Source organism: Octodon degus, unplaced genomic scaffold (assembly GCF_000260255.1).
Source record: "Octodon degus isolate 3935 unplaced genomic scaffold, OctDeg1.0 scaffold00028, whole genome shotgun sequence".
Lineage (NCBI taxonomy): Eukaryota > Metazoa > Chordata > Mammalia > Rodentia > Octodontidae > Octodon > Octodon degus.
The window spans coordinates 2,580,682-2,590,453 of record NW_004524604.1 but is presented as its reverse complement, the minus strand read 5'-3'; the positions used below and the strand labels follow the sequence as shown (position 1 = coordinate 2,590,453).

The window sequence follows — 9,772 nt, the reverse complement described above, 5'->3', positions numbered from 1 at the left end:
ACTTCTCTTCCGGATGTTTAACAACTAAAGTTTGTTTTCAGACCAAAGTTAGAATGACAGATGGGCTAAAAATATAGTCAATATTTGGGCCCTAGCTCTTCAAGTCAGTAAGGACTGAGGACATAAGAGAACCTCTGCTGTGACATCCTGTAACTCAGTGGTGTCCCAAATTTTCTGTTCAAGGAGATTATGGGGCCACAGAGGAAAGTGATCAATGATGTCTAGTGTGCCTAAGGAGAGTCACCTAGAAAGAAAAAATTCTCTCAGGATTTCACAGACAGCACATTGACCAAGCAATGGCTGTTACTCATCCAGGTGGCTGACAGTGACAAAAGATCTACAAGGTGCTGTACATGGTTCCAAATCTGAGGAGATTTGACTGACCTTGTCAGAGAGTAAAAGGTACATTTTTAGTTATATAGGTCTTGATTTAACTTACTCTTAAACATCTAGCAGAAAAGTGTAGCCATGAGGTCACATCTTCTCATGGGTGTTCAATTCTTAATTTATAAATAAAGTTAAAATCCTGTATTTCATACCATTACTGAGTACCAAAGAATATTAGACCTATATAAAGTCTAGGAAAATATTTGTAATACCCTAAATATTCAACAAATGTTTATGTTAATTAATATGTTTTCACTAATGCATTAATAGAAATGTGTTTCTAATAATCCGGAAACTCAAGATTATTAGAAAAGAAAAAGAAAGTTTAATTCGTTAATTTGTCCTGAAAAATATGCATAGGAATCCAATATTTACCTCACAGCTACAAACTATTCTGGGGCAGGCCAAATAGCTCAGTGTATTAAAGCACCTGCAAGCTGGCTCAGGGGCCTGGGGTTTGATCCCTGGGCCTGTTGTGCTGGCCCCACCCTGGGGCATGTTGAGTTGGCAACTGAGACTGGGCATGGTGGTGTGCTCCTGTAATCCCAGCTCTTGGGAGGCTGTAAACAGGCAGATCACTACGAGTCTGATCTACATTATGAGAACCTATAGACCCTGTAAACCCTATCCTAAATACATTAAAAAAAATTATTTCAGAGCCAGGCCGTTCCATGTAAAGAATGAATATATTTTTTTTTTCCCCAGACCTGGGGGTTGAACTCAGACCCTTAGCACTTGCCAGGGAAGCGCTTATTCTACTGAGCCATCTCTCCAGACCCTTAAGGAATTTTTTAAAAATCAGATAAAGTAGCTTCTAACTCCAAGTTGAAGTGCATTACTTGATCCACAACGGATATTTAGACAGGGCGCAAACAAAAAGGAGAGGCTCCAGCTTCATTTTCTCCTGACCCAGTGAGTCCAGCTGTCGCTGGAGGTTGGTTTTTTCTTTTTAATTTTATTTATGCGTGTGTGTGTGTGTGTGTGTGTGTGTGTGTGTGTCCAGCTCAGCCCACCAGGGGGCGAGGCTGGCTGGCATGTGGTGCTGGGGGATTGAACCGGGGTCCCTGTGCTTTGCTAAGCTTGTTCTAAGTAGGTGCTTTAGATCACTGAGCCATCTCACCAGCCCCATGGAGGTTGTTGATATAGCTTTTGAACATATTATCCATGTTACTCCGGGATGTCTTCTGCTGCTGCAGGAGGCTCCACCTGGTCTCCAGCACCTTATTCTGCTGCTCCAGAAACCAAACCTTGTCAATAAAGGAGGCAAACTTGTTGTTGAGGTTCTTGATCTGCTTCTTCTCCTGAATATGCATGGCCTGGATGTTGGAGTCCACCTCCAGGTTCAGGGGATTAAAAAAAAAAACCAAAAAAACAAAAAGGAGAGGCCATTTTTTTCCATATATTTACTTGTTGTTAGTATTCCTTCATCTAAGAAGTGTGTATTGATCTCAGATGCCCACTTTTCAATCAGGTCTTTAAATTTGGAAGGTCTGATTTTTTTCAATTCTTTAAATGTTTGAGATATAAGTACTTTGTCTGAAAGACAGATGTCTAAAATTTTTTCCCACTCTATATATTGTCCCTTCACTATTTTGGTGATTTCTTTTCTTTTCTTTATTCTTTTTTAGGTACCAGGAATCAAACCCAGGGCATCATGCTTGCAAGGCAAGTGCTCATTCAGCTGAGCTATCTTTCCAGTCCTCTGCTGGTGATTTATTCTGTTATGCAAAAACTTTTTAATAGGATAAAATACTAGTTATTGAGTCTTTGTATTATTTCCTGTGCAAACAGGTTTTATTTATGAAATCTTTGCCTACACCAATGTTTTCAAAGATTCTGCCTATTCTCTCACCTCACTTATCATTCAAGAAATGCAAATGAAAACAACACTGAGATTCCATCTCACCCCAGAAAGAATGGATCATCTCATCAAAATACCAGTAACCAATAAATGCTGGTGGAGCTGTGGGAAGGACGGAACCCTTCTCCTATGCTGGTGGGAGTGCAGACCTGTGCGATCACTGTGGAAATCAGTGTGGAGATTCCTCAACAAACTAGGATTAGAGGTCCCATTTGACCCAGCTATTCCCCTTCTGGGTATCTTCCTAGAAGAATTAGAAACATCATACCACAGCGATATATGCACACCCATGTTTATAACAGCATAGTTTGTGATAGCTAAACCTTGGAAACAACCCAAATGCCCATCAATCAAGGAATGAAAAAAGAAGATATGCTTATTGTACAATAAAGTACTACTTTGCCAAAAAGAAGAATAAACTTGAGACATTTCTAGGTAAATGGATGCAACTTGAAACCATACTCTTAAGTAAAATAAATTTGACCCACACATGTAAAAATTGTATTGTCTCCCTGGTGTGAGAAACTGAAAGCATAAATAAGGACCAAAATGTACAGTAAGTATTGGGAAATGGAAAGAAATTGTTCAAAAGGAAAGACAAAGTAGGGGGGAAAGGAAGAAAGGGAAAAGAAAAAGGATGATCAAAAAAGATAAAATGGAGACAAAGCTTTGTATATAGGAAGGGTAACAGGAGTTGAAGAGAGAAGGGGTAATGGGGGAAAAAGAAGAAACAAAATGTGTCATACACAAGCACAAATTCCCTATGATAAGTGTGATCAGTATGTAGATCTCAAATGCACCAATAAACTTAACTAAAAAATTAAAAAGACTTGGCCTAATAACGTGTATAGAAACTTATGTGTTTTGCCTACCCATATATTTTATTTTCTACGTTACTATTGCCTTTATGTTTTTATGGTATTTTTTCTATCACTTTGAATGGCAGAAATAAAGCAGGGTGGTGTGAATGCCCTGTTGCTAGAGATAAGAAAAAAAAAAGAGAGAGAGGACAGAAGCCACATAAACAAAGCTTCTGTAATTCACTCTCATTTGATTCCTTATCTCCATGTTCAACCTAACAGTAAAGTAAGGGTTCTGGGCTCACCACCATAATGACAGGTGAGTTGTTTTCCATCAACGGGAACTCACACCTCGGCCACCAGTGACCTGTCATAGATCCAGAATTTTCAAAAATTAAAAATAAACTTTTAGAACATCATACTCTGGTGATTTCTGTCAATCACAAATGTTTAAGAAACCTAGAAATAGTGTTCCTTGGGGTGTGTTCCAGAAGAACTCTAGGCCTACTCCTGGGCATCTCAGGGAACAGGTTGTTGGTAGCTCGACATTGTGCAAGGATTCAGCGGTCCAGGCTTGTCCTCTGGGACACAAATTGCACACGTCAGGTCTTCTAGGAAAGGTAATTTTTCCCAGAATTCATGAAGTCAATATTAAAAAAGGCTTTTTTTTTCTTTAGTCAATATCTGAAGAACTTTATGGCCCCTAATTTTGCAAATGGGTAAAGAACAACTTGGAACAGCACAACAAAAAGTCTTGATAGAAGAGCTTTTGGCCTACTACCATAATACAGAAGTGAGTGAAGAGAGGTACAACATGACCTGTAAGTGTCTTCTGTGATAGGTTTAATTAAATATTGTTCTAAATTAACCTTTAATTATTTAGACCTCTTAGATTTGGTACCAGAGAGATGAGTTACCCTTGGCTTTTTGATCAAGAAAAGTGATTCTTGAAGTTTACTTCATGCTAAGAGTATAAAATCTAACTTCAATAGCTAGATACAGAGTCCTTCTTTTCATCCTTTCTATCTTCCCTGTAACACTTCTGTTAGCAAAGGCACCATGTTGCAAATTTGAGCATATGTTTTGCAAGGGAATGAGACTTTGGCAGTAGTGGTGTTAAGAAGTATTGCAAAGCGGGACAGCCGGAATCAGCGACAGCTGATTTCTGCTTTCTTCCCATGAGGGCCACTATTGATTCAACTATAAGACCCACAATAATCCCGCGCTTGTGAATATTTTGCAATTTAAACAAAAGCACATAGATTTTTATTTTTCTGAACTGGTAATATAATCTGAGATCTTAAGAAAGCAAAAATGAAACAACTGCAACAATAAAGCGAATATAGACTGCAAGATTTCAGTCTCTTGGTTTTGGCACAAGTATGCTATGCTTACAGTGTGACTGAGTCCTTTTTCCTCAGAATGGGCAGTGTAGGTCCACAGGAACTTAAGTAAGGCACAATAACTTCCCCTCCCTGTCCCTGCCATTGTCCTTGTCCCTGTTCCTGTTCCTCTCCCACTTATTAAAATGCTCTAAACTTTTGGTTAGTGTTTTGAATGAATAAGAAATGTACTCAGACTCAGCAGCGTATCTGTCTTGTGGGCTGTGGGCATTGAGATGGATGAGAGGGCTAAGGGCTGTATTCCTTCTCACTGGTCTACAGCAGCTTGAACACTGTCCATTTGTAGGCTTCTTGCTTGGTTAATTGAGTGATTAGCTTGTAGATTTATTTTATTAGGGGGAAAAAGCCAAAAGGCAGTGATTTTTCCGAAGTCAAAGGGTGCAATGGACTGGGCAGCTGTGTCTGGGTGCCTCCTTCTCTAGCCAATCTAGTTGACCTCAGACAGTAGCCTTTGAGGAGGAGCTCTGTGACTTGATCAGGATCGTCTGCTTGGTTCTCAGGACACATGCCAAGCACCCACCTTCATCTGTAATAACAAAGTAAATCTGAGTTAAATCCAGGGAGGTCCTGCTGCTATGCTCTTCCCAATTGCTAGAAGCAGTTTAACCCACTTAAAGGTCAATAACAGCCTAGTGAAACTAAGCACCAGCACTTGAGTAACTTCACAGAACAGGTAGTGTGAGAAAGTCTAGGAAAATGTGTTTGTGTCTGTCCCCAAACTCACCAACATGGCCACAAAGGAAGAGCAAATCTCAGAGGAGATAGCAGAGTGGGAAACAACAAGCACCAGTGAACTCATCACAGGTTTGGAAAATGAGAAGTGGAGAGAGTGGTGGCAGCCGAGATGGCTGAGCAGTGACAGCCGGAGGACCGTAGAGAACAGGACACTCTGCAGGTTAGAAGTGCCCAAGAGATGGAACATGGGTCCTCCTCACTGTGGGACTGGGATGTGAGGCTAGTGCTGTGGGATGTGTTGAAGACTTGTATTAGGAAATCTGAGTCCCCTCAACCAAGGCCACTACTCCTTCATTTTCTCCACCATCTTTGTTACTACTGTGCGTGCTAAAGGAAGGCCCCCTGGAGACCCTGATGAGGAAATCTGTTTGTAGATTTGGAGACACTTGTAGTTGTAAAAATGAGAAATATTGAGGGTTTTTTTTACATCACAGCATTGTCTAGATGTGAATTTTTTACAATACAAACAAAAATACAGAAATACAATATATGGACACAGTGGCGACTTTTCTCCTCAGGAGGCCATGACGTCCATTTCTAGTAAAATGAAGAGACTGTGTATAGGAAGAGACAAGGTGGTTGCTATCTTCACAATTCACCTAGAAATGACCTATAAATGCATTTCCCCCTTCTACTTACCATATAGTATAAAAAAGAAGTTAAAGTTTCCTTGTTGGTTTCTACCGTATGGAAGATGCTATATTCTATCTTAGCAGGGCCAATATATGGGAAATATCTAAATTAAATGTTATTACAAATTGAAGCAATAATGAGATTCTGGCTAAAGAGGGTACTAAATGAGAATAATAGAATCCAAAACAAACAAACAAAGAGAAAAGTTCTAGATACACTGTAAGCAAATAGGTATTTTCCATGTGTCCTTTGAAAAATGGAAGTGTCAAAAAATAGGGTCAACTGTGTTAGACTAAATTACATTATTGTGTAGGCTGCCCTGAATAGGATCTCCATATTATAGTTATCATAGAGAAGCATAGTTTGTATCTATTATGGCAATTTATCCTCAATGAAAACCTTCCAGAGTCCTTTTATTTTGGAATATCCTATACACAGTCAAATCACCAGAACATGATTGTACAACAGTAAAATGTTCTTTTGCATTAAATTGAGGACATCTGTGTTTAATAAGAATAAAAAAGAAAAAAATGTAGAAAGGTACTTAGAGCTATCATTTTCTAAGTACACAACACCCTAGACAATTAAAAGCATCTTAATTCCATCAAGAATAACAAAAAATAATTTTTGTCATGTTGTTAAATCTATTACTATAGATTTAAAAACTGGTACAAATTGTCCAAACAGATCCAACAAACACTGATGTCCAAGCTGGCATATTGGCAACTAATTTGTAACTGGTGGTCAACAGAGAGTTTAAAAGGTCTTTCCTTTCTTCTTGTTATTTTCCAAGGTTCTTGAAGAGTTCTGTTGCTCTAAAGTATGTTGCTGAACTTCCCAGTTTGCTTTCTCTTCCTCAAACTGGCGATGTTTTTCCTCTAATTCTTTGTGTTGTGCTTCCAAATTGTTTTATCTGCTCATGGTGTTGCTGGAGCTCAGCCTCAGTTCTTCAGTTTTTCAACTTTCTCTTTGACCTTCATCTCAAACACCTGCTCCATCTCCATCTTTTTCCCTTTGGCTACATGCTCCTTTCTTTCTTCTGCCATTTGTATCTGAGGGCTCTTACTAAGTTGCCCTTTGTTCTTGTTGTTGTCTACTCCATTGTAAGTGACAGCTGCCAGTTTTCTGCTTCTGTAGTTCTCATAGTGCATGCTATTGGTGACATCTTTCAAGTCCTGCATGTGAGTCTTTATCAATATGTTTCTTAGAATTGTAAAATCACAATGTTCACTATTTTCAACCTCAGCCACACCCCAAGGGTACTGCCTTCCTCTGACCCTTTTGCCATTAACTTCAATGATAGTATCTCTGCCTATTATAGCAAGAGGTAAGAGGTCTTTTATCTTTTTAACGAGTTTATTTTTTCTTCATCATCTGTTTTTGGAAATTCATATGTTTTAATTTTATGTTCTTGAATTTCTTTCATTATCTGTTTTTTAAACTGTTGGCATTCCTCTAGTGTGAGTGTGTCAACTTTGACAATCAGTGGGATGATATTCACTTTCTCATGCAAGCGCTTCATAAACTCAATATCCAATGGTTTAAGTCTACATCCTGAAGGAGCAATGAAGTATAAACAACACTGCACCCTGTTATCAGGCATCTGATGCCTGTTCACTCCTGATTCTGCTTTTAGTTAATCCTCAAATTTACTATCAATGTAGTCAATCACAGGTTGTCAGCAATTACTATTATTGACCACATCTCCAATTCCTGGGGTATCAACTAGTATGAGTAGCAACTGAACACCATCTTCTTTGACTAAACCTTGGGACTGTTCCACCTGTACTGTTCTTTTTATTCTATGGGAAGGACCTGGATACTCTGGAGAATACAAATCTGTGAGGAATAATGAGTTGATTAACGTTGACTTTCTCAATCCAGATTCACCTGCCACCCTAAGTGTGAATTCAAACCCTCTCTTCACTGATTTTCTATATACTTGATTTGGGAGATTGGCAAATCCCACATAGCCTTCAAGGTTCTTCTGCTGAGCTACCACGGTGCAGCCATGGATGCTTCTCTCCTCAGCAGAGGTGGATCCCATACTGATCAACATCCCGGCAGAGCGCAGCCTGCCGATTCTCCCAATGGATTCTTTTTTGTTATTGTCTTTGAATCATTTTGCAGTGCAGGCTGGCCTTGAGCGCACTTCATAGCCCAAACTGGCCTTGAATGCTCAGCAATTCTCCTATCTAAGCCTCGAGGGCTGGGATCACAGAGGTACACCACCACTGTCAGCTAAGATGCAGTACAGTGGGAACTATAAGACTTCACACTCTTCTCCCTTCCCGTGCCCTTGATTTCAAACACCAGATACCAACAATGTATCTACTACATAGAAGACCGAAGGTCTTCTCTCTGGAGAAGTTGGCAAGTTACAATGAGCAGAACTGGAGATAGAGCCTGGGGAATGCCTGAGTGGGAAGAGGCCTCACAGCAGCTGTCAACCTAGGGCGATAGCTCTTGTAAGCAAGTCTGGCCCAGAGACAGAGCAGGCTGCTCAGAGGGACAGGAAAGTGCTGACCTAGAGCTCTGGCTCAGATGCCACTCCTGGGCTTCACATCCAAGCTGCAATTCTGAAATTTCTATTTAGCCCTGGAACCAAAAACCTAGCTGTGCCCCTGTTTCCTATCTGTGCAGCAGTGCAGATTCGCACTATCATTGTTGCTGAGATATGTTCAGGTTGTCATTGCAAAGCACCAGAGACTGCATGACTTAAACCACAGAAATCTATGCCTTGCTTCCCTGGAGACTGAACTTCACGGTCGGGTGCCATAAGGTTTTTTTGCTTCATTCATTAGCATCTTTGCTTGGTATACAGAGGGCTTCTCCGTGTGTGTCTTTTTTCTCCAAGGGCTTACATGTATCAACCTCCTCTTCTTCCAGGTGCATTGAATAAAGGCCTTCCCCTGTGGCTTCACTTTAATCACCTTTTGAAAGACCCTATGTGCAAATACAGTCACACTTGGAGACACTCGAGTGTGACACGCGAGGGTGTAGGACACCGTTTGATGCATGGTTAGTGCTACTTGATATCTCACTCTGATAGGAATTGGTGACCCTACAGCCCCTGACAATCTGAATGAGGCTCCTAATTTGAAAAACTAAGGCCTAAAATATTTTTTGAGACAGGCTCTTACCATGTAGTGTACACTAGTTTAGAATACTCTGTGCAGCCCAGGCTGTCCTTGAACTCTGCCAAAGCCTTTCAAGTATTGGGATTATAGGCATGCACCATCCCACTAAGCAAAAAAATATTTTTAAGAGAAGAAATTTGGCTTAAACTGAGACAATGCAGGGAGCAGAAGAAAGTCAAAGAAACTAACATGAGGAATAAGTGGCGATAACAGGACTAATGAGAAAAGACTAAAGCAATGCAATGGACAGAGAAGAGACAAGGACATTACAGGATTAAAACAAAAGTTAGAGATGTTTGTGCATGAGAAGTTTGGAAAAGCACTGTTGTTATCCACATGGATGATGGGAAAAGGGAAGGGGACACTGAGCTGTGTTGAAATGGCAGCAAAGACCCAGAGGTTCTGGGTGGAGCTGTGGGTCCTGAGCTGAGCCCATTGGGCTCACTAAGATCCACCTGATGCTCCTGAGAGTCCAAGATCCAGAAGATCTTGTGGGCACTAGGGAACTGGATGCCCCTCAGCACTGTGCTGGACTGGCTACTGGAGCTGTGCCCCCACAGTCACACACCAAGCAGGTATTGTGTATGTTGCACCAAGAAGGGGGCCTGACCACAGGTAAGCAGCACTCTCTGCCCCTCACCCACCCCAGAGAGGGCTCTGGTGACAACTGTCACTTGCCAAAATTTCCATCAGCTGTGGCACTGTGCTCTGTCTCTTAGAAAAGTTGGTCTGGAAATCCCCTTTAAACCAGCTATTCCTCTACTGGGAATTTTCCCAGAGGATCTGAAAACATCATATCATAGGGATATATGT

At 40.7% G+C, this 9,772-nt stretch overlaps 1 pseudogene; it reads right to left on the bottom strand.

The window, feature by feature from the left end:
• Positions 1-6,575: 6,575 nt before the first annotated feature.
• Positions 6,576-7,878, bottom strand: LOC101565329 (annotated as a pseudogene).
• Between the last annotated feature and the right edge of the window lie 1,894 nt (positions 7,879-9,772).